This window comes from Clytia hemisphaerica, unplaced genomic scaffold (assembly GCF_902728285.1).
Source record: "Clytia hemisphaerica strain Z4C2 unplaced genomic scaffold, Clytia hemisphaerica genome assembly, whole genome shotgun sequence".
Lineage (NCBI taxonomy): Eukaryota > Metazoa > Cnidaria > Hydrozoa > Leptothecata > Clytiidae > Clytia > Clytia hemisphaerica.
In genome coordinates, this window is record NW_027103704.1 from 503,607 (window position 1) to 529,559 (window position 25,953).

The 25,953-nt window shown below is 35.4% G+C and overlaps 1 protein-coding gene across 1 annotated transcript in view; it reads left to right on the top strand.

Moving 5' to 3' along the window:
• LOC136804063 (triosephosphate isomerase-like) overlaps positions 1 to 25,953 on the top strand; it is a 387,417-nt gene that overhangs the window by 360,298 nt on the left and 1,166 nt on the right. The window lies entirely within an intron of this gene.

Consider the following 25,953-nt stretch of genomic DNA (forward strand, 5'->3'; position numbering starts at 1 on the left):
CACTTCGCTACTTTATTCATTCGTCTATCTATTGCTTTGTCAACTCGCCACTTTGCTACTTTATTCATTTGTTTATCTATTGCTTTATCAACTCGCCACTTTGCTACTTTATTCATTCGTTTATCTATTGCTTTATCAACTCGCTACTTTGCTACTTTATTGGGTTGGTGTAATTTAAGATGCGCGATCTAACGATTTACGACAGGCGATGCATGCATAAAGTATGCTGATTATTCCTAATAATTATCATAAAACTTAAATTATATAACATAATTCTAAAACAATGGCATAATCTTTTCTCGCTTTTGTTTACCAAATTCATGCAACAACAAGTAATACTTTAATGGACCTACCTATTTATAAAACGAATAATTAGAATTTAATGGAAGTAATGTATAATGTTATTTTTGCTCTCCTCAGTTTTAACAATCATAATCGAATATAGGAATTTCTTTCTTAAAAGCACTATTATGAGAAAGAATTTTCTTTCGAAATGATGTTTTTAAAAATAATTGAGTTTTAGCGAATGAAAGTTTGTAAATTGCCTAAATATTTTATCATGATTAGCATAATTATGCATGAATTAACATATTTTATGCATGGATCGCGAACCGTGCATCCTAAATCGTTAGATCGTGCATCTTAAATTACACCAATCCTACTTTATTCACTCGTTTATCTATTGCTTTATCAACTCACTACTTTGCTACTTTATTCATTCCTTTATCTGTTGCTTTATCAACTCGCGTATTTCAAAACTTTCTTCATTCGCTTATTTATTGCTTTATAAACTCACAACTTTATTCACTCGTTTATCTTTTGCTTTACTCGCTACTTCAAAACTTCACTATACCTTGCTTTGTCTATAATTTCTTACTTTAAGTCTTACTTCGCTTTTCTCGAGAAATACATTGAAGATACTTTCGCATTTTCTTCTAAATAACATCGGAAAATGCTAAAAATGCTTCACAAACAGTGAAAAAACTAGCGAACCTCCTTTAATTTATAATTCAAACCCTGCAGTGTTTGAGGTCCGGCAGAATTTCTGGGAAATATCCGGCACTGTCCGGATCTAGGTGGATCTTTTTCTTGGGAAGTTGTCATTTTGGCGGGACGCTAGTGTGACTAGCTGTATATTTTTGTATTGTCTTTTTGAAATAATAAATAATTTTTTTTAAATTTATATTCAATTTTTGTCGAATCAATGAAAATAACATGTAAAAATTTCATGCAGAATAAAGACAAAGACAAATAAATAGAAATTGTAATGTAATTCTTATATATTAATAATATGTTATTGGTCACGGGTGTAACAATACATTGTTTAGTAGTGTTGACAGCGCACACGTCCAAACAATTTTCCATTTGTTATATTTTAGCGACCGCAGGAAACTTCGCTTTCCCCTGTAAAAAATGGTAGGTAAAAATCAGGTACACATAAGGGAACCCAGAAAAGAAACGGTAGGTAACAAACTCCTTTAAATAATAACTTCTTTTGCTCTTGATGAATTTATGTGAAATTTTCAGGAGAGATCCATAAAATTATCATTGATATCATGTTCAAATATCTAGCTAAATCATTCTCTTTAAAGGAAAGAAAAAAATTGACAATGTTTACATTTGACTCTAACCTTCCACATTATTATGTGTGCATTTTTACCTACAGCCTCTACAGTGGAGCCAGGTGGAGCACCATGGAGATAGAGAGACTACGGTGTATTATAATTTTTTTTATTGACATGGATGCGAATGAAACAAGCAAAGAAAAATAGATAAGTTGTATTTTTTACTGCTCTATTCACTATTCATTACTGAATTTGAAAGATCTTCTATGTGGTGTCTTTTTGCAAACTTCAATTTTTGTCCTGCTTTCGCGGGACTTTAGCTTAAGTGCTAAAGTCCAAATATATCATACCTTGAAGTCCGGTAACTTGCATCAGTGGAGGCTAACATGCATGGCCCTCAAATGAATGAACTGTCTGGTCCTTAAAATACAAAGTTAAATCAAAACAAAAATGGTAGAGTAGAGCTGCGAGCGAAGCTGCGTAGTTTTGAAATTTTGCTACTTTGATACCCTTTGATTGGTCAGTCATTTGATTGAGGGCTATGCATGTTTTAGCCTGGGTTGGTGTAATTTAAGATGCACGATCTCACGATGCGCGATCCATGCATAAAGTATGCTGATTATTCCTAATAATCATCATAAACTTAAATTATATTGCATAATTCTAAAATAATGGCATAATCTTTTCTCGCTTTTGTTTGCCACGGTAAATTCAAGTAAATTTATGCAACAAAAACGAAATAAGTAAGCAATGAAAGTACGAATAATTACGACCGTAAAATTATGAAAAAACTTACATAATGTTGATAATGAAAACTACCTTGTGAACATTATCTTACAATAAGACAGTGAGTGAAAGTCAACAATGCACAAGAAATATTTTTGCTCTCAGTGTTAAAAATCCTAATCGAATATAGGAATTTCTTTCTTAAAGCAAATAAAAGAATATATTGGCGAATAAAATTTGCGGACCGTAATGTACGAAGCAAAAACAGGTGCTCTATTAGCGAGGTTAAGCAAGAAGCTATCTATTACGTACGGAATCTATTACGTGAGTTTTTAGACTGGGTCCGAGGCATTTTAGCCTGATTCCTAAAGCTTCACGGCATAGAAAAAAAAGTGGTTAAGCAAAAAGGCGATCTATGACGTATGACGTAATGTTAATTTTTCCGCATCTCACTTTCGGCCCCAACTTATAAAATTTTCTTTTTCTTTTTTTCTTTTCCAGCTTTCTTGTTGGTCTATAAAATCCCCTTACTTTCAATCTTAATCTACTTAGTTTTTTCCCAAGACAATTGTTTTCACAAAAATTAAAACTAGACAAGCATAGTCACAGTTTTCTCTATATTACTTTTACTATTTTTATTCAACATTTTTATAAACAAAAAATATCATTTCAATGAATTCTTAACATTGCAATAAAAATATATAATTTCATAATTTCATTCCTAGTTTACATAGGTACCAATCAAAAATTACTGCTTTATTTATAAACAAAAAAACAATCTGTAAGAGCATAGTGTACAGTCTGTCATCCTTATTTAGCTGCACTTCTATATGAATGCTTCACCATTAGCATTACCAATAAAAACACTCTTATAAAAAAGTGTGCAAACCAGGTCTCGAGTTTCATATCTGGCAGGTGTTCCTTCTTCTGGTCTGCTTCTTTGCATTCCAAGGTATCAATATCACCTTTTTAGGAAACGAGATGTCTTTTTAGAATCAAACCAAACTTTCTGGAACGTTATAACATTATAATGTCGAAGAAGTTGAAGGATGACCAGTCAATAAAAATTTTTCAGTAAAGGATTGAGAACTTAAAGCAGTAGCGGTTGTCCAGAAGATAGAGCTTTATATAATTTTTGAGAACGGTTTGAAGTTTAGCGGTTGTGTGACATCAGGTTCTTGCTCAGGCTGATTTGTACGTACAATATATAGTTGATGATGGAGAGGAGAAATTGAATCTCGTTGCTTAGCACTTAGTTGTAGCAGTTGAAATTGGAACAATAAATAAAGATTTCTTCTGTTATGCTTTGGGTGGAAGGGTAAATTTATTTGAGCTTGGCAGAGCAGTCTTTTTCGTGTTTGTTGCTTTGGGGTGGGTGACATTATAACTTTGGCTTCTCCGCACTTGATGGTGTGGCACCAAAGAAACACTGAAAAACATGAAAAAGAAATATGGTTACATGCTGTTCATTGTAATGGTTACTTTGAATGTATTTGGACTTTGAGAGCATATAAAAAGCAAGATAAAAAAGAGAAGAAAAACAAAGAACCAGAAAGAAACTTCTGTTTGTTTTGGTTTGATAAAAAAGTCAGCAAAGATTATTTTATTACACTTACATCTTGACCTTCTTTTGTGCAATAAATCCTTTCACTTTGTTTGTATACATCATAGTTTCCACAGATGACATTCAAAAAAATTCTACTGTTAGTTTTCTCAGCTCAAACTTGTCAGAAATCAAAGTTTCTTTTCTGTTTACATTTTTTTCGGGTGATTTTTGATCCTAAATGATTCAGCCCAATCTCCGTAAGGTAAATTTCCCGTGGATCATGCTTATATCCTAATCGATATCTATTACGTGAGATTGGAGAATTTCGCGCAATAGATCCACTCCCCAAGCTATGACGTACAGGTCAAATTTCACGGGACAGAGTTAGCCTTGAGATTTGGGCTCTAGCCCGCGAAAAACTCGCGTAATAGATTCCGTACGTAATAGATAGCTTCTTGCTTAACGTCGCTATTATGAGAAAGAATTTTCTTTCGGTAAACAATTAAACGATTCAAGTTATGAAAAAGAGAGAGAGGAGAGTACAGAAGGTGAATACATGTGGCTTTCACTTATTTCTTCTAATCTATGACTGAATTGAAATTGAAAAGAGAAAGAGATCATGGTATAATCAGGAAATGCACTGAAAGCTTCTTTAAATATAATTTGTATATATAATTTTACATAAATGATGTTTTTAAAAATAATTGAGTTTCAGCGAATGAAAGTTTGTAAATTGCCTAAATATTTTATCATGATTAGCATATTTATGCATGAATTAACATATTTTATGCACGGATCGTGAATCGTGCATCGTGCATCGTAAATCGTTAGATCGTGCATCTTAAATTACACCAACCCTTTTAGCCTACACTGATGCAAGTTACCCGACTTCACGGTACTTTTTAGGAAATATTCTCAACTTCAGTGAGCTAGAATCTCAAAATGTTTGTGAGTTTGTTTGTCCACAAACTTTGGGGCAGCGTAGAGAGCGGAATAATTGGTTTAGGGAGCTGAAATTTGGCATACACCCTCCTTATATTAAAACTTAGGGGTTGTTATTTCATTTTTTTTGGAATTTCGCTTTTTTTCGCAAGTTATCCCCATTTTACTGGGATTTTGCCCTTATTTAACGTCATAAAAGTCTAAATAATTGACGTCAAATATTTTTTTAAATGCTAAAAATACAAAAAAAGAAATTTTCAATCATGTTGAAAAAGATTTGACGTCAATTTATCTTGGTGCCAAAATAAAAGGTTGCTTGCTCTACAAACGGAAAAAAATTCTTTATTCTAAATTTACCTACGACTGAGCTTTCTCTAATCCTTCTGAGTACTCATCGCTCTGGGTTTTATAATTAAACCTTCCCTTTCCTGAGTGCCCATCAAAGAAGGCTTTTTTCACCCCGCGTTTGCAATTTAGGTACCTTATCCCGAGTATCCATCACTCTGGGCTTACAAGCAAAGCAAGCTTTCCCTAAATTCTGAGTGCCCATCATTCAGTTAGGAACATTTGGTGAGTTCCTGTACATGGCCGCAATCAAAAAAATCATAACAACACTCATTAAAATAAGGCGTTCGTGTCTTTCTCACTTTTTTTAGCCTAGACGATGTAGCAAACAAAGTAAGTATAAGCACACTGTGCTTTTAATTGGCTGAAATTTTTTTTCGCGTCGGAAAAACTTTTTCAAACTTTCAGCAATGATTGACCAAACTATTATAATGAAAATTATCCAGCGCATTTTTTATCTTCTTACCTACTTCATCTTCATTGAAGCACTCGAGGTCTACTGAAGTTAAGCACATAAGATATTCTTATAATTATTGATATTCACTGAAACACCGTTCTTTGTGCGCTGAGGTGGAGTGCGTGACGTAACTCGCGCGGCAACTAACTCGCCTTCTGTTGGAAGATCATATTGCGCGTTTTGACGTTACCAATAAGAGTTACCACCCATTGAAGCAGCGGGCGCCTCTGTCTTTCCGCAACTCTTTCCACCATTTTAGATGGTCTTAACAATAGATCCAAAAGGGCGCCATAATCTTGGAAGATGATTTGTTTTGGTCTCCGGCTTTGGGAGAGGCTCGGAAAACACGAGTTAAAAAACACGAGTTAAAAAACACGAGTTACAAAAAACACGAGTTACGTCAAATGTGACGTCATCAATGGGAAATTATGACGTCACAAGTAGATAACTTAACTCGTCAATTTATGGTGCACCTTAAACTGACGAGTTAATTAACTCGTCAATTTATGGTGCACCTTAAACTGACGAGTTAATTAACTCATGAATTTATGGTGCACCTTAATCTTACGAGTTAATTAACTCGTCAATTTATGGTGCACCTTAATCTGACGAGTTAAATTATCATGAAACCAAGTTGGTCAAAAATTCTAAAATTAAAATTAAAATAAGCATACATTCAATATATTATTGAATTGAAAATTAGATCTCAGAGAAGAAGTCATTGCATTGTTTTTTCGCGCGCGTTCTATTTTGTGCCAATCAAATTGCGTCACGCATTCGAAAGATTCGAAAAAGTTGCAATCAAAATCAAAACAAAAAGTTATTTGTGACTTTGGCAGACTTTGGCAGTTTGGCTTTTGAAAAGAACACATTGAGCTTTTCAAATAATAAAACCTATAATTTTTACTCTCATTCTTAAAAATAAAACTTTGGAATGAAGAAAAGTTGTAAAATTAATTAAATTGAGATTCGATTGGAAAGAGGTATGTATGTAGAGAAATGGAATGCTTTGTTTGCTTCAGTTTTCACTGTAGACTTTCCTACCCTCGAAATTCAGTTTTCGAAGGCAGCCTTTATTTATCTAAACTTTATTTTTACCAAATGGTGATTCAATTTTGGATATCAAAAACTCCCAAGGATGACCAGTAAGTTTTTATTTGGTTGAAGATGAAAAATGGCAAAAAAGAACAAGTAGGAGTAGCTATAGCCCTAGACAACTGTCGGCCATTTGTATGAAAAAGGGATTTCTTTTTCGAAGTTTTTCTGATGCTATTTATGGTCAATTTTGACCAAAGTGAGGCGAAAAGTGGAACTTGCGCATGAAATATCTGGAGTTAGGTAAGGAAATCAGCTATAACCGTTTAAAAGTCTTCTATCTAGTTTTTCGAGAGCTTTCGAATGGTATACATGATATTGTCTGGAAATGAGTCTGAAATTTTCAAAAAATTTTGACCTTTGGATTTTGCCTGGGGAAAATAGAAATGTCCCAAAAAAGGGATGTTCCCGGGGGGGGGGGGGGGGGGGGGGGGCAGCTGGGCAAAAGGACCGACGGGTATGTGCGAGTCCTAAGGGTACCTTTTCCAATATGTTTAAAATGCACTGTAAGGGTCGGAAAAACTAGAGATGCACTGTAAGGGTAGAAACTTCAGAAAATTCTTGAAAATCTAGATATTTTGACCAAAAATGCTAGAATTTGGACCATTTTTTGCACGAAAGGGATAGAAAATTTGGGGGAAAATGCACTCTAAGGGTATGATTTTCACTGATTTTTGCTGCACTGTAAGGGTGCAATTTTAAAAGCCAATTTTTGGCCCGCACATACCGTCAGTCCGCAAACCCAGTGCCCCCCCCGGGGGATGTTCCACCAGTGGGATTTTAGGGGAATTTTTCCTGAGGTATAAGCATCCTATAGAGAAGGTCTGGAGAAAGTTTCAGCTAGATCTTATTTTTTTCCTACAAACAGCCTGTATTTTTGTAACAGACCACACTGCAACTTCTGTCTCAGTTAAAGACTATAGAATATTATGAGAGAAAATTACCATTCCAATAGTTTTAAACTAAAAATAGGCACAAAAAATAATTTAACCACCATTTTAGAATTTTTGACCAACTTGGTTTCATGAAAATTTAACTCGTCAATTTAAGGTGCACCATAAATTGACGAGTTAATTAACTCGTAAGATTAAGGTGAACCATAAATTCACGAGTTAATTAACTCGTAAGATTAAGGTGCACCATAAATTGACGAGTTAATTAACTCGTAAGATTATGGTGCACCATAAATTGACGAGTTAATTAACTCGTCAGTTTAAGGTGCACCATAAATTGACGAGTTAAATTATCTACTTGTGACGTCATCTGACGTCATAATTTCCCATTGATGACGTCACATTTAACGTAACTCGTGTTTTTTGTAACTCGTGTTTTTTAACTCGTGTTTTTTAACTCGTGTTTTTTAACTCGTGTTTTCCGAGCCTCGCTTTGGGAAGTAGCAATGTTTTTGGTTGTTTTCAATGGGAAATGGTAAGAAACTTAAAAGTTTACAAGTGTCATTTAGTTTTTGCTGGTTTATAGAATGGCAGGATCCTGGATGGATTCCCTAACTGTCATTCTACATCATTCTAGGTTTACAACTGGCCCTTCTCTTATCCCGAACGCCTATCACCCTGGGTTTACAATTGAGCTTTCTCCTATCCCGAGTAACCATTACCCTGGGTTTACAATTTGACCTTCCTTAATCTCGAGAGGGCTTATCACCCTGGGTTTACAACGACAGTTACATCAATATGCCTTCTTACCTGTCTTTAAAAATATAAATAAAAGTAATCACGGAAAAGGACGCGAAAAAAAAAGACATAAGTGTGAGAACAGAGTAATCAAACTCGTTAGAAAAAGTACCATTAGAAGTCATAAAAAATCAACCTGAATAAATGCAATCGAAATCCCAGAGAACTTCATAACATAATTCCCCAAACAACATTACATTACTATGTCAAACTCCCATTACATAAATTTTACAATTACGTCAGAGTAGACTACGCTCGCCACCGAAGAGGTTTATTTGGAAAGGGTAATTACATTTTATTGTTCGCTTCTTTTTTAAAGATTGGCCGGGTTGGAAAAGTATGAATTTCTTTGTACATATTTTACCTACCCCAAATATTTAGGAGGCTGAGTTTTAAACAAATGGTCAAGTTGAAACGAACGATAAATGTATCAAGGTCTGTTTTATTTACCCCCTGGTGACTTAACAAAAGAGACTTAACTCGATGTTACAATCCAATAATTGGAAGTTTTTCTCGGCCTTTTTATAATGAGCGAGACATACGTTCTCTGATTACGCAATTTTCATATTGACATTTTCGAGGCACTTTGATGTAACTGAACGAAGTTTCTCTTATCCCGAGTAACCGTCATCCTGTTTTAAAAAGTGTTTACAATTGGGCCTTCCACTTTCACACAACACGTACACTACACTAGTCATGGCACTATGAAGTTGAGCCTAGTGCTTTAGCACGTTACAGTGTATAGTTTTATAAAATGCAAAAATAAAAGGCACAAAAGTTAAAGGGATTATGGTATGTTGGAAATAAGTGGATTATGTAAAATTATGTAAAACAATTATGCTTATATATACCTCCAAATATCCAGAATCCAGCAAGCCAGCAAGTCACATCATTCGTCTGGTCACGGATTCCTCTGGTCACAGACTGGAAGTCATTGAATCTAGAGTGTATTGGTAAATTAAAGTTTATGTTCATATCATATCGTTGATCTGGAGCCTCAGGTGGCTCGGGAAATTTAATTTCGTTCGAAAAGTGAAGTAAGTGAAGCACCCTCAACTCCATATGACAGTTTAAGAATAAACTATATGTCAATCAGTTTACAAAAAAGCTCCTCCACTTTCGCTTTCATATTATAGCATGATGGAGCTAATTAATAAGAAGAAACTCAACTGAAAAGTAACCATTTTTATCTCCTTAGTTTTTTCAAATAAGAGATGTTCGGCCTAAATTCAGTTAGAAAATGGCGTCCGAAAGTTCCACACGTTTTTTTAAGCCCGAAAGCAAAAGCAAGCAAAACTTTCACATGTCTTTCATCAAATTTTCATGGTAAAGTAAGTATTATTTTCTATCAATATAAAAAGGGCTGCGCGTGATCCAGAACTCTCACGGTCCTTCACTCTGTTTGCATAGCAAAGATATTTGTCTCAACCCCAGACTTGAGATTTTGCATTTTTTTCTATTTTTTGTTTTGACGTCATATCATCAGGCCCAAAATAGTGAAAAATTTGCCAGTTTGAAGTCAACAAATAGCCTCATAACTCCCTCATTGTATTCACCATGAAATTTCTGATTCAACAAGGGGTCAAGGTCCTCTATCTTAACTCCCTTTTAAACTTGAGATATTGCATTTTGAAGTTTTTGGGGCGGGAATCCAGTGATGTCATGGGTCCCTTTTTACCCCTAAGAAAAGTCAACGCTCAATTCGCAAGTTTCAAAAGTTTTGCTGTCAAAGGAAGGTAGGCCCATACTTCAAGCAAGGGTCCAAAAAAAACCAAAAACATCAAAAAAAAATCTCAAAGGAATAAGGAAAATGGGTTTATAAAGTAAGTAAAAAACGTTAAAAATTAGCAGAAGATTGGGCTATTCCATTTTTTAAACCATACAGGGGTATAAGACAAACTTTCCAAGAATTTCCGAGGGGGTTATTAAAAGGTGGTCGTTAACACTTCTGAGATAGGATCATCATAGCTGTCAACTCTCCCGCATTGAGCGGGAGACTCCCGCATGTCAACGATTTCTCCCGCATGAAGAATATTCTGCCAAATCTCCCGCATTTTTAGGATTTTCTCCCGCATCTCCCGCATTTCAAAAAATTTTCTGATTTTAGAAAAACCATATAAACGGCGAAATTTCTGGATTTTGAAAGATTGGAACGAAAAATTCCCCAATTTCCCGAAAAAAATTTCCAATAAAATCAGATTTTACGAGAAAATTTCCCCGATTTCCCGATTTTCCGATTTTGAAAAATCGGATTGTCGGGGAAAATTATTCCGAATTGGAGCTCTCCCAAATTTTTGTGAGGCGAAGTTGACAGCTATGGATCATCTTTTTTGGGTCGTGTTATGTTCAGAAATAAGAGTAAAAGCATGTGCTTTCATGACGCCATCTTGGAATATTCTAGCTCCTTCGATATACTATATACAATCCTATACGCGTACGCTACTAAATATAATACAGTTCGCGTACATAACAAATAGACATAACATCTCTCCCCCACTACAAATAGCAAGTAGATAGAGGTCAAAAATAAAGTTAAAGCTTAAGCTAAACATTTCAATATCTCCCCTAATTGGAAAAAGTTCATAAATCATAAATCGTAACAGCTTCAACAAATGTCAACATTTTGAAGTTCGTAAATTGTTCTGTAAAATATCAAAACACTTCAAGTTTTTTTTTTAATGTTCATGTAAGTTCGTAATTAGATAGCCACTTTGGAGCTTGTTTTACACGTTGTGGTCTTGGAATAAAAAGAGGTTCTGGGTCATTGTCCTCTTCATTGTATGGGATTGTTGCATCAGATGATGTTGAGTCGTTAACTGCAACATTCTCGTTTTCGTTGGGACTTTCTGCTGTCGGTTGAACATCAACTGTACCGGAAAAGTAGTCATCATCAGAGGAACTACAACTGTTACTAGTAGTTGTTTTGGATTTAAGATGAGTTTGCAATACTGGACGTTTGTATTGCTTCGATTGGTTGGCTGAGCGCATGATTTGCTTTGCGCCTTGCTGAATTATTAAACTGTTGCCTTTAACTTTAACAACGGTTCCTGGATTAGTGTTCCATTTAGGTGTGGTTTTATTTCTCTTGCTAGTAACATTCGTTGTGAGAACTTCATTCCCAACTTTAAATTCGTGCGGCTTTGCTTTGTGTTTGAGGTCATAGTGATGTCTGACAAGAATCTTTTTGTTTTGATCCCGTTGACAGACCAATTTGCTGGATGCGGACGGTTTTGATTTCTTGTTGTTTGGGATTTTGTCGCGAATTACTCGTCCAAACATAACCTCTGCTGGAGTTTTGCCGGTTGTGGCATGTGGCGTGGGTGCGGTAGGACAGGAGGAAGTTATCAAGTGCTTGTCTCCAGTTCTGTCCTTCTGCGATTGATGCTTGAATCGTTTTCTTAAGGTTTCGGTTGAATCGTTCAACTTCCCCGTTGGCCATCGGATGATAGGGTGTGACTTTGCGATGCTTAACATTGAATTCCTTCAATAGTTTCCGAAATTCAGTGTGTTTCCGAAATTGAGGACCGTTGTCGGTAACAATACAATCCGGTGCACCATATCTACAAAACAATTTTCTTAATTTCGTAGCAATGGACTTTGACGAAACGTTGTGAAGTAATTCCACTTCTGGGTATTTTGAATAATAATCTACACAAACGAGAAGGTTTTCACCTGTTGTTGGAACGGTCCAACAAGATCACATCCGAGCAATAACCACGATTCATCTGGAATTTTTGTTGTTGCCAGCGGAGTTGGTTTGGGTAGCGGTCCAACTACTTGGCATCCATGGCATGATTTGATAAATTCTTCAACATCAGGACCCATTCCTGGCCACCATGTCTTAACACGCAATCTTTGCTTGGTACGGACGATACCCTGGTGGCCCTCGTGAGCGATTTGAATGATGTGTTGCCTTAACGATTTTGGAATGAAGATTCTGTCATTGAACATGACAACGTTGTTGACAATGGAGAAACTGTGACGCATAGTGAAGTACTGGCATTTTGGTGACATTTTATCGTTAGTGATGAAATCTATGATACTCTTGATGTCTGGGTCCTTGTGTTGCTCGTGAGCAATGGTTTCAGCTGAAACAGATTGTGGTAAGGTATGTTCATACACATAATTAACAAAATCCTCTGTCACATTACGTTTAACAGTGTTATATGTTTATCATGATTAGACCGGGATAAATAATCAGCTCCATTGAATTTTCCCGGCTGATATACCATTTTGAAATTGTATGGCATGGCTTTGATAACAAGATTCTCAATGCGGGGTGTGATTGATTTCATTGGGGATGAGAAAATGGGTACCAGTGGTTTGTGATCAGTTTTAATAGTAAAATAAAGTCCGTAGAGGTATAATCGAAAACGTTCGAGGGCATAAGTAACTGCAAGACACTCACGTTCTAGTGGGCTATATCTTCTCTCCACTGGTGATAATGATCTACTTGCATAGCTGACTGGTCTCCATGTCCCATTCTTCTGTTTCTGCATGAGGACTGCACCAAGACCAACACAAGAAGCATCAGTTGATATTTCTGTCTCTGCATTCACATCAAAGTAAGCAAGTGTTTCACTGTCAAGTAAAAGTTCCTTCAAACTGTCGAATGTACTTTGATGAACGGAGGTCCATTCCCATGGAACGTCCTTTTTTAGTAGATTTCTCAGTGGCTCGGTGACGGTAGCAAAATTTGGGAGAAATTTGGAACAGTACGTAATCATCCCCAAGAAGCTTCGAAGTTCTTTTATGTTTGTTGGAGGTAGGAGGTTAACGATGGATCGAACTTTTTCTTCATCTGGTGATACACCAAATTGGGATAATTTGTGTCCCATGTAAAGCAGTTCTGTTTTTAGAAAGTTACACTTTTTTGGGTTAACTGTAAGATTTTTGGTGCGCAGTCTCTCGAATACTGCCTCTGTTCTTGAAATTAGCTCTTCTTCAGTTCTGCCGCCAATAATAATGTCATCTGAAATGTTTTTAACTCCTGGGAGACCAGTGAGTGCTAATTCAATTTCACGTTGGTAGATCTCTGCTGCAGATGACATTCCGAATAGAAGGCGAGTGTACCGAAATATACCACGATGAGTAGCAAATGCTGTAAGTTCTCTGCTCGCTTTATCTAGTTCGATTTGATGATAACCTTTGTTTAGATCAAGTTTGGTGAACAGTTTACAGCCGTTGAATTCGTGCAATAATTCATCAAGAGTTGGGATTTGATATGGTTCCCGTATGATAGCAGTGTTAGCAGCTCTCATGTCCACACACAAACGTATATTGCTAGAGTTCGGCTTTGGGACAGGTACGATTGGATTGACCCATGATGGTGGATCTGATACTGGTTCAATTACACCTAACTCGAGAAGACGATCTAGTTCTGTGTCCACTTCCTTTCGCATTAATATTGGAAGCCGTCGAGGTTTCTGTGCAACTGGTTGAATAGATGGGTCAGTCTTAATGTTCAATGAAACACCTTTTAATTTACCCAAGCCTTGAAATCGATCACTATATTCGGTAATAATGTCATTCATCTTTGAAGAATTAGCAGTAATGTTATTAACTCTTTCTGTAGTGGTAGTTGTTGCAACTGGATCAGGTCCGACACGAAGTAGGTTCAATTCAATTGACGAGTCATATCCAAGGATAGTAACAGATGGGTGAGGATTGATGATAAATCGGGCATTTATTTCAGAGTTCCCTGCCCTGATTTTTACATAACAACATTCTTCAAATGGAATTGGAGCATTAAACGATTTAGCTTGCCCCTTGTATGGAAAACGTTTGGGTTCAAAGTTCATTTTGGTTAGAGTTTCTTGACTGATAATGTTTAAAATCGCTTCCACTATCAATCAACATTTCAACTGTAATGTTATTCATTTTGATTGGAAAGATACGATGACGTTTATTTGCGGAATGCGATGGGTTGTCAATTGCTAATACGAATTCATCATCAGAGGATGAATCTTCAACTGCGATGTAACGTATCGTTGGGTTATCTTGCTGGTTAGGGTTTTGTTTTGACTGACATACTGTTTTTAAGTGTCCCTTTTTTCCACAATTGAAACATGTCTTGTCTTTGGCGATTCTGCATTCAGATGCTAAGTGATCACTTCCACAACGATAACATGTTAGTTTTCTGGTAGTATGTGGTGTTTTCGATATTCTACTTTTAGGATAACGTGGTGGTCGACGGTCAGAAATTCTGTTGACGTTGTCTCCATCGCCATCATCGGATTCCTCCTCAACAGGTTTATTATGTTGATGCGGTTTGTCAGTGTCATATTTGACGGATTGGTGATCAGCGGTTTCTAAGACAAGAGCAATTTCTAACAATTTGTCTAAAGATAGGTTATGTTCTTTCAATAATCGTTTTCTCAATTTCTTTGAGTTGCATCCACCGATTACTTGGTCGACGATTTCATCCTGCGTATCATGAAACTCACATGTTGAAGCAAGCTGTCGGAGCCTTGACACATATTGTCCAGTTGATTCAGTGTTATTCTGTGAACAAGACCGAAATACATGACGTTCATATCGCTTGTTTTGTTTTGGTATAAAATGGTTGTCCAACTTTTTAACAGTTTTTGTGTATTCTGTAGGGTTATTTGGTATCTCAATTTCTGGTAAAGTGTTATGCAGCTCTATCATGGCTTCACCAGCGCAATGTAATAACAAAGCTTTCTTTTGATTGTCATCATTAATACCAGCAGCAATAAGGTAAACCTCAAAACTTTGTTTCCATTTTTTCCAGTTGGCACCCAGATTCGTAGGGTCACCATGGATATTGAAGCCTTTTGGTGCCGAAATATCAATTGCTTTTGCCATCTCGAAGAAATATAAACATCCAATCTGGATCGTATGGCAGTAGAAGAAGAATAGCAGCGAAAATCCTGCTCTAGCAGCGCCAAATGTTATGTTCAGAAATAAGAGTAAAAGCATGTGCTTTCATGACGCCATCTTGGAATATTCTAGCTCCTTCGATATACTATATACAATCCTATACGCGTACGCTACTAAATATAATACAGTTCGCGTACATAACAAATAGACATAACAGGTCGATTTTTCAATCTTTGGTTTAAATTAAAGTTTGAACCTTACTAAATATATCCCGAAATTTTATTTGATATAAAGAAGAGGAAAGTGGAAAAATTTAAGTCTTTAGACACCTAACTGAGCAGATCTTGTGGTCCGCCCTAAACGCCCACCCTGCCGCCCGTCACGAAAACATCAATATTCGCTCTTCTGGTCCTTTGTGATGAGCGACTCCAAATTTTTACCCTCGCTACTTAGAGCCACAAAGAACATTTCCAGAAAATTTTACACCGGTACTGTTAATAGTTCCGGATTTATGACAACCAAAACAAACCCGCCATCTTGAATCTTGTCAAATTTCAAGTGTGGTTTTTTGGTAAAGGGAATAACTGTTTCATGGCTTATTTTCTTGTAGTAAGTGATGGTTTAATGCTTCCATTTTATATAAAGAGCTTCTCAAAACTCCAAGGAACATTTTTACTTGATAATCTTTCTAATTTTCTCTCCATTGGGATCAAATTTCAGCGCCACAAATGTGTGACAGGTACGTGAAACGTTTCTTCTGTTTTCTCTCTCTTTTTTAAGTTATTTAATTGATAATTTACTTTTAAAAACGTCCATAATATCTTCTTGAAACTATCCATACACCTTTAGTTGGGTTTTGATACTGATATAGTTGATTTTGGTGCATTTCGGGGTTTTCGCAAAAGTGAAAGTGAAAGTGAAAGTGCTCTTTACTAGGCTTGAGCCTAAGTCTTTTCCGGGGATGGAAATTTGCTTTTCTACAATTAAATGTGTTACTTTAACCAATGAAAAGGTTAGGGAATACTTTTCAATCACTTTTCACCAACTTTTAGCTTTTTCGCAGGCAAAAGTAAGGTTTACGCAACTTTTTTGCATGTTTGCGGTAAATCTCAGGGTTCCAGGCGAAGCCATGAATTTGCTGACACATGCAAAAAAAATGGCTTTACTTTCTTTCTTATATTGAAAATTGGATTAGTGCATCAAGTTCAACTGAAATATGTCAAAAATCCCATATTAAAAGCTTTTTTTCCTCTTTTTACAGCAATAAATAGATTTAAGGCCAGTTTACGCAAAACAGCAAACCGGGGGTTTTTTATCTCTTGGCGGAAATATCTCAGGATTGGATGGTCCGATTGGCATGAAATTTTCAACATAGCTTCCCCTCATAGAAAGGTGTGATCTGAGTGAAGCAGTTTTTTAAAAAAATGTGTTGTTGATTTTATAATTATAAAAAACAGTTTTTTGGGTTTTTACCCCCTGTTTTTATTTTTTTCAATTTTTTTTTCACTCAGATCACAGAAGGTCACTAAGGTAACAAAACTGCCAAATATCAAAAGCTAACTCCTTCTGGTTGCTGAGATTTTTCTGCCAAGAGATTTTCGAATCTATTTTTAGAAGTGACGTCAATACCCTGTCTTTGATATTTTTAATTATTTTTTTCTATTTTTAGAACAACATAATAATGAAGTACCATCATACAAAGTTTCAACAATATATATTGAATAGTTTTTGAGATATTCCATTTTGAAATTTTTTGGACTTTTAAAAAAAGTTTGTTAACGACCACCTTAAGGTTTCCAGGGGGTTCTCTCCTCATAAACTGACATCAATAGTCATTTTTCCAGCAGGCCCTTTTTCACAAAATTTCACTTTCCAGGGGTGTCAATCCCTACAATTTCTCTTTTGCACTGAGTAGGCAGGAAGTCTGCAATCTATGGTGGACTGAAAAACACTTTGAAAAATACAAGTGTGATTATTTGTGTGCCTTGCATGCCCTCATGGGTCACGTGAGTTACGTGGCTCGTGCCTTTGTGGGTATCATGTAGGTCCAAAAATAATTTACGTGGGTATTTAGTGGGTCCAGAAAAATATTACGTGGGTCCAAAAAAAATTTACGTGAGTATCTTGTGGCTCCAAAAAAAAATTATGTGGGTATCTCGTGGGTCCAAAAAAAAATTACATGGGTATCTCATGGGTCCAAAAAAAAATTACTTGGGTATCTCGTGGGTCCAAAAAAAAAATTACATGGGTATCTCGTGGGTCCAAAAATAAATTACGTGGGTATCTCGTGGGTCCAAAAAATTTACGTGGGTATCTCGTGGGTCCAAAAAATAGAGTTTGTGAGACTTTTTAAGAGAGACTGTTTTCCTACAAAAGTGTGTACAATGGTAATGTATATCTTTTATTACAAGAGATGTAAATTTCATTGGTAAGAAAATATTATTAATTGTATAATTGACTTTATGTAAAAATAGACTATAACAAGCCCACTCATTCAATTACTTTTGAACTTTTTAAGAGTCTACAGTTAGACTCCCCGGTTATTCCAAGGCGGTAAGAATTTACTTCGAATAACCGGGAGTGCGAATAACTAAAAAATTTGTTCTCTGGATCGAAGGAGAATATTGAACTTTTGAAGAAATTGCTTGAAGAGTGTAAATAACCATGAATATTGGAACCTGATTTTTTGAAGAAGAAAAAAGTCTTTTAATCAAAATCGTCAAAAAGCTGTTCACACTTGCCAGCCAGGAGAATTTTTCAAAAAAATGGAAGTCCTCAAGTCTCCCAGGAACAGCTCGAAATTTCCAGCTGGATAATAGTATTTTGTCCGGAACAGCTCAAGGTTCATGAAAAAAGATTTTTATTTTCTAGGAAAAGCTAACATAAACTTGGAGTGTATTTTTTTCAAAATAGCTGTTTCCATTTGCCAGCTGGAATTGCGCAATATTACAGGAACAGCTCGATTTTTCCAGCTGAGATTGCGCAATATTACGGGAACAGCTCTGATGTTTACCAAAAATCAACTAGTAACAGCTTTTATTTTCCAGCTGGCAATAAACAGGAACAGCTCCAAGTTTCAGGCTGATTTTCGGTCCCACGAGATACCCAAGTAAATTTTTTTCGAACCCACGAGATACCCACGTAATTTCTTTGACCCACGAGATACCCACGAAAATTTCTTTTGGACCCACGAGATACCCACGTAATTTTTTACTGGACCCACAAGGCACGAGACCCACGAGGGCACGAGACCCACGTAACCCACAAGGGCACAAGCCACGTAACCCACGATACCCACAACGGCACACAAGGCATGCAAATAATCACACTCGAAAAATACTTTGAAAAATACTTCACTTATATACACATATTCAAATAATTTTACATTTATCACGAATGATGACATGTGACTTTTCCTATCTACCTCGTGTTATACAAAGCGTAACAAGCGACAACTATATATATTTTGTTTCTGTGCGCAAAGTTGATGTTGTTATATGTTTATGAAGAAAGAAACCCAGAGATTGCCAATCACAAAAGGAGGAAGGGGTATGATTTTTCTGACTCAAAATGAAACATTTTTTCTCAAATACTTAGAGTCGGTCGGAGGACACAACCAAACTACCGAAGAACACAACCAAACTACCGTAGAATCGTCTAATATAGACGCCCCTCCTTTAAAGTCGACACCGGATCTGTAAAATATTCAAAACAAACCTTCAATGAAATTCTTGGTATCATTCTTATCAAACTAGAAGTTCAGTAAACATTAAAATTCTTTCAATTAAAAAAGCAGCCAAATGAGAGAAGCAATTTTACACAACACATACATGAAACGCATGCAAATGTTTTTGTGTTCATCATTAGAATTTCACATCTTTATTGGAGTTGGCAGTATGGCGGTTGCATTAAAATTCAAAAGGAAACCGGGTTCTTTTTGGACCTACCCTGGTGGAGACGTCCTATAAATTAACCTTTGTCCGTTTGTTCGTTAGTTACAAGTTTTTTTTATAAGCATACAAAAATCCGAAAACAGGCTCAGAGATGCTTAGGTCAAAAGCTTAATAAGGCTGAAAAATGCTTGAGGGGATGCTTAAAAATCTAAAAGCATAAATTTAGGGAAATACTGAAAATCCGTTAAATTCCAGCCAAAAAAAGCTAAAATCAGGAAAAAAATATTTTTTGTAGGCTCAAGTAGGCAATGCTTGCCATATGCTTAATTTTTTCCCATATCTGAGCCTAGATATGATTATAAGTGCAATGCTTATAAAAAAAGAAACATGTACTAGCTTTTCTCGAGATTGGCTCATTAGTTTTTTTCTGATTTTTTGCACAAAGATGTGTAATTATAAACCCTTGAATGTGACAGAGCCCGATTTTTGAAAAAAATTTGGGCCAAAAAGACTGGTTTTTTGCACTTTGTGAAAAATTGGATCATTAATTTTTTCTGATTTTTTGCATGAAAGTAGGGTACCATCATAGGTGAAAGATGGCTCAAGCAGATTTTTGTAAAAACAAATTTTTCAGCTCAAAGAACACATCTTTATCTATAAGAATCACTCTTAATAAGCATACATCAATGTTGTTCATAAAATTACTGAATTTTTGATAAGATATGTCTTTTGCTCACAAAGTCTTGAATATGAAAGAATATTTCAAGAGCATGAAATTTTGGCTTATAAACGTTTTTTTATAAGAAACAAACGACTAATTTTAATAGATCGTCACTATTTGTGTTCTGAATGATTGTTTAATGGTCACGCTCACGTAGATATCAATTATATGGTGTGTTAAATGCATACTTTTGGTGACTCACAGTAAAAAGGTCTACTAAAAAATTCCTCGCTTGCAAAATGTTGTTTTGATTTTGAAATCTTTGTGGAAAGCATGCTAGTTACTTTTATAATATTGACTACATTGTTAATAAAAGTTTTCTTTTTGAAAAAAAGCACTTCACATTTCTTATATATCAATAATCTGTGACGTGATAGGGAGAGTACATTTTACTGATTGATTGTTAACTTTGGTATGTATTTGTTTATGTTTGATTTTTTATTTTGAAGACCAGCAGACATAGCTGTATGTCGAGATAACAAGACACATGTTGATATTAGATGATTCTATGGTATCAATTGGGCCTGGCCTTAGTAAAAATAGTTGAATCTTTTATCTGATGAAAATCAGGTTTTATCAGACTTAAACAAAAGAAATCTATAAAAAAGACAAAAGAAAATGTTTGTCATACAAATATCTCAAGACTGCAACCATTGGTTGTCATGAAACTTTCAGAAGCGAACTTTTATTGGTTAAGGAAGCCTTTGAATGAAGAATCGTGTCATCCCATAAATGCAAAATGAAGAAAATGAAGAACATTTGAAAATGTTCTTATAAAAAGTTTGATCTTGGTTGGTCCATGAAAACAGGATGCATCATGGTGGGTCTATCCTGTTAAAATGGTTGTCTTTGGATGTCATTTCATTGGTTTGTGAATCAACATGGTCACACTTTCTTGATTCAAAAGGATTACATCATCAAAAATTAACAAGAATAAATTTTGATTCATGTGTTCAAAAATCAGTTTAGAAATTAAAATTCTTCCACTAACCATAGTGTCAGTCCCCTCTGCTGGTTGGGGGGGGGGGATTACACCCTGAATTTTTCCCAAAAAAGGAGGGGGCTGGAAGTACACCACTTTTTTTGGGGGACTTATGTATTTGGGGGAGCTAAAATCTCATCACTTAACGTGGGGGCTAAAATAATTCAGCTTAATAGGTTGGCTTCAGTTACTCAAATTCGTCTGTGGCCAAAATATTTTATCTTAAAGTTAGAACTGAATGCAATTTACATTAGAAAACCCTTTTTTTACTGGATCAAGTGTCTAGGGTTAAAAGTCCTGGGGGCTAACAAAAAAATCATAAATCTTTGGGGGTACTTAAAACTCAGGGGGGACTTAATTTTTGCCTGGGACCTAAACCTGGCGCTTTGCTAACTGTCTGTTTGCATAGCAAAGGTATTCACCAAAGAGATTTAAAAACCGAGACTCAAGATAATATGCATTTTCATTCAGAAACAAGTCACACTATTCTTTGAGGTTTTTTATAGAGAAAATGGGTGAAGTCATGCGCTCAGTTGTGATGCTGCCAATTTATTCTTTGTTTTCCAGGAGGGTTAAGTTTTGGGAAGGTTGCTTGGAAATGGTACAAAGATTTAGCTCGTGAAGACCGCCATTCATATTTATAAAAACTTTGAAAGTCCACAACTTGTTATCAATTGTAATTTAAGTTAAAGGTAAATTTCTTCGATCTTTTTAATGTTCTTTTGAGTTTTTTTACTTTGACAATAAATTTGCTTTTTCCCATAAAATTTCGAAGTGCAAGTAATGTGCTTGGTAATGATAGACTGTCCAATATTGCTACATTATTGTAAAATAAGGGCCATACTTGTTAATAGCTCTTATAGTAGCCAGAAGCAGGTTTTTGTATGATGGTGAGGACAATGAGGCCATTGTGATGAAAAATATAGTCATAAAAGCTGCTATGTAAATTGTAACGTTATTTTGAGTATGACAGTTAGTATGCCAATGTTATGCTGCCACTTTTTTAATGTTTACAAATTCCAATTTAAATTGGAAAAGTAAAATTCTTAAAATCATGATTGAAGCAGCACATAGCGTGGAAAGAGATGTTTTTAAATTGGAAAAGTTCAATTTTAAATTCGTAAAAACTGTGGCTAACGAAAAAGAATTTCAAAGAGTTCTTTGGACTGGAAACAAAGATTTTTTCAGGGATAGAAAAAATCAGTCTAGATAAAACAAAGAATTCTACAGACAAAAAAGTCCTATGGTTTGGGTGCAATTTGCTGAGAAAGAAATGAAAAGAAGGAATGGGCATTATCATTACTAATTATCTTCTTAAGTTGCTTATATCTTCTTCAGCAAGAGAGTGCTTGACCCGGAGGAAGCATTTTACACAATAAATTGAAGTTGAGATAAGAATTGTTTGATACTTAAAGTTTCACGCAACTTTTCGTCACGATCTTCAGTCAAAAATTCTATACAAAAAATTCGTTTCAAGTTTACAAAAATATACTGTGCATGTAGAGTCTTCGTCAAAGCAATTGACGTCATTTCAGTCTTTGGTGTCGTGGAGTTTGAGGGTGAACTTATTCACATGCCGACATTTCGAGATCAGTTCATTCCTTGAATTTAACAGTTTCTCGGGTTGGTCAAATGTGGCAATTTCTAATTTTTCGCTAAGACAGAGTGAACATTTCAGCGAAGCACGATTGAACGGTGGACATTTACGGACTGTCTTCCAAGTAATCTTTGGGGCACGATTCTTTCGTTTCAACCTCCAAATCTCCTTGGAAAGTTCAGTTTCTTTTTCGTACTTTTCGTTGGCGAAGGATGACTTGTGGTTGGCGTATCGTTTCTTGAACTTAGGTTCGGCTAACCCAATGTAGAACTTTTCACCGTAATCTGGTTCGTCATCGCAGGTGACCGTTGCTTGATAAACTGAACGCTCCACCAAACATGAGCCGTTAAGGGGGCAAGATGCTTTCACCCTACAGTTGCACTGTGGTGGGATCTCGTTACCGTTAGTGTCGCGTTTCAAGATGCTTTTGTTGTGGCTCTGGATGATGCTTTTGATGTTTTTTGGTGCAGCTATAGCTTACTTTAACGGTATTGCGATTGAAGATTTTTGTTGAATTTATGGTGTTTCGGGAAGTGTTTTTTGTCAATAAGCTGCAAAAATCTTCTGGCAATTTTCGTCTCGACGTTCTTGTTATATGGCGGGTTGAACCATGTGATGTGGCGTTTGCGATTTTTTGGCTGTGTGTTCTTTGGATTGGTTGGCTTATACGAAAGTTCGACGTTGTAGCCGACGTTGTATTACTAATTATAAATCTTTTTGGATTTCAGAGTCACATTATTTTGGAAAATTGAAACATTTGCAGTTTTAAATAACCTCTTTCATTTTTTTTTAGAATTACATTGAATGAGATTATGCAATACTAAAATTAATTATTTATTAAAAATAATGGCGTTATCATTTGTTAGGAGTTTGATTAGCAGGGAGGCTGCTGTTTTTACACCTATCTTATCAAGGATGTTTTCAATGTCTTCAGTGACAGGTTAGTTTTATTGCTTTTCAATCATCCTTGACACTCTAATGGTCTCATCATATAATATTTTCAACTCTGGACATCTTTCAACTCTTGGTTGAGAAAATATTGATGAGTTCGTTTAAAGTATAAATGATCTTACATGAATATACAGTCGTTCATTGTAACTATAGATTTTGGTGTTCACCTTTTAAGATTTGTAAGTTTTGGGCTTTCATTTTATGAAAATATGTGGGCACAAGTTATAATTGCAAGTTTGTCATTTTCCATTCAGGTAAAAAAATATCACTGAAAATCATTATCTATCAAATTTAAAATTAATTTATTTTTCTTAGGTATAAAGGCTGCCGAGCTAACCAAAGAGAATATGCCACCAAGTCTTGGATGTCCTGTCTGCAGTAGGGGTATCACTTTTACTAAAAACGTATGGATGCTTTATTTTGATGTATCTTGTTAATTAATGATGTCCTTGTGTTTGATAATAATTCAAAAACTATTAGTTTATAATTTTGATAAGTATATAAAAAATTTCTCAACTATTTTTCATTTCTGAAAACACTTTTGCAGCTTTTTATAAATTTAATTTTACCAAATTTTTAAAAGAAGATTGTATAAACTTCCTTCTACTCTCGTCATAGTCTTAAGACATTATCATCCATTCAGGAAGTAAAAGTATACTATCTGTGGTCATACAAACTGTAACATGATATCAATGCTTTCATTCTGTTTTTTGTTTTTTCTAGGATGTTTTGTTTTTATCTCTCAATTCATGACTCCCGAAGGTTACATGATTAGTAGAAGGAAAGACAGGTTTGTATTTTTGAAATTTGACTGATTTTTTGACTACATCATCAATTTAACTCAAAGGTATTGTAACATGTGCAGGCTTTGTAATTTGAAAAATACAGACGTTTGCTCAATCACACTCCTAAAATCTTGAGTTTTGCTATTTTAGATTGTGTGATAAGGCCTGCTATCCACTTTTAAATGATTTAGTTTAGATTTATGGTGTGTGTGGTTGATCGCACTCCTCAGATAGTATAGGTGTGTTTGGAGGCGTTTGGGGTCATTACTCCCTTTAGGGAAGGAAGACTTCCTCTTAGTTACTAACCTTAGAACCCTCTATGCAAACACGTCAACATGGCTTCACCCCCCCTACTCGCAGGGGGGGGTTAAAAGGTCTTAGGGCAACTGGTACCTACAAATAGTCTTTGGCCAGGGGCCACCTACTGAGCTAGGGGGGACCTAATTTGAAACCTTGAAACCTCTTGCAAACCTTTTTCCATAAAAAACTTTAGTGATAAACTTTATTTTCTTTTGTTTGCCTTTAAGTAGCTATTTTTTAAACTGTTGTATTTAATTACACTTGACAAAAAAGAAAGTTTTTCTAAAAGTATACCTACGAATTCAATTTTTAGCTTTTTTCGATTTTTGAACTTTTAGGGGCCACCTAGAATATTTTTCCAATAGGGGCCACCTAAATCCTAGGGGGCACCTAAATTCTTAGGGGGGACCTAGGACCTGCTTATAAGCCATGCGTCAAGGAATCAGGTTATAATAAAATGGCGATAAATTTAGTTGCAACTGACAAGCGATCTTATTAAAAGTTGTTTACTTTTTTCCAGGAGTTTGCAAAAAACAACAACGTAGAATCTTCAAATATATTCATATTGCAAGAAGAGAAGGTTTGCTTTCCCTTTTTATATAACAATTAGTTAGTTTCTCATCATACAGCAGTCTCCCTTAACAATAAGTTCTATTATTTCAATCTTTTGTTTTAAGAAATTTTTCATAAGACACTCTGTATAGGATCTTAACCGCCTCATTACTGAGTTATGAATCTAGCTAGTTTTTGTTTGACTCGTTTATTCAAACTAGAATCCTTTACTAACAACGACTCTAAATACATGTCCCTTTTTATACTCTGGTTTTATACACTTTTCATCGCAAGGACTCAAGGTATTTTTCAAGCACTTTTACACCACCGTTTTACTCAGTGGCAAAAACTCAATTTTGGGGAGAAAGAAATGTTAAAGTTAAATAATGGAAAGTAGAGATACGACAGTACAAAAACGTGAAGGAAAATCAACTCAATGTATTGTAATGAGTCTAACAAGTAAGAATCATAGTCATAATCAAGTAAGAATTTGTAGGCTATGATACATGAAAACACTAATTTAGGACCAACCATGGTGGCCAACGTTTAAATATCTGCTGCATTGAACCTCAACTTTCAGACTAAAATGGTTGTAAATAAAAGTGCTTGGAAAATACCTTGAAGGAGGCATTGGTATTTTTGAAGAGGGTAAACAATTTTTTTTTCAGGCTTATTACCACGGAACCCACCAGTTGATGGTGGTGAACCACCAGAGTATGGTCAAAAGTCCAAATCTCTCACCAAGAAAACATACAAAACCAGATTCCTGTGACGAACGAACTGATTTTTTTTTTGCAATCTATTTTTGTAAATATTTTTTAGTCAAAAGAGATATTATTTCATTGTCTTTTTTTCTTTTTATTAGATTCATTTTCATGCCTGCTACCGTTTGAAAGGCTTCAACATTATAAACCTCTAGTATTTCAGTAATTTAATGTTCGGTAATGCTAATGCTTTTATAT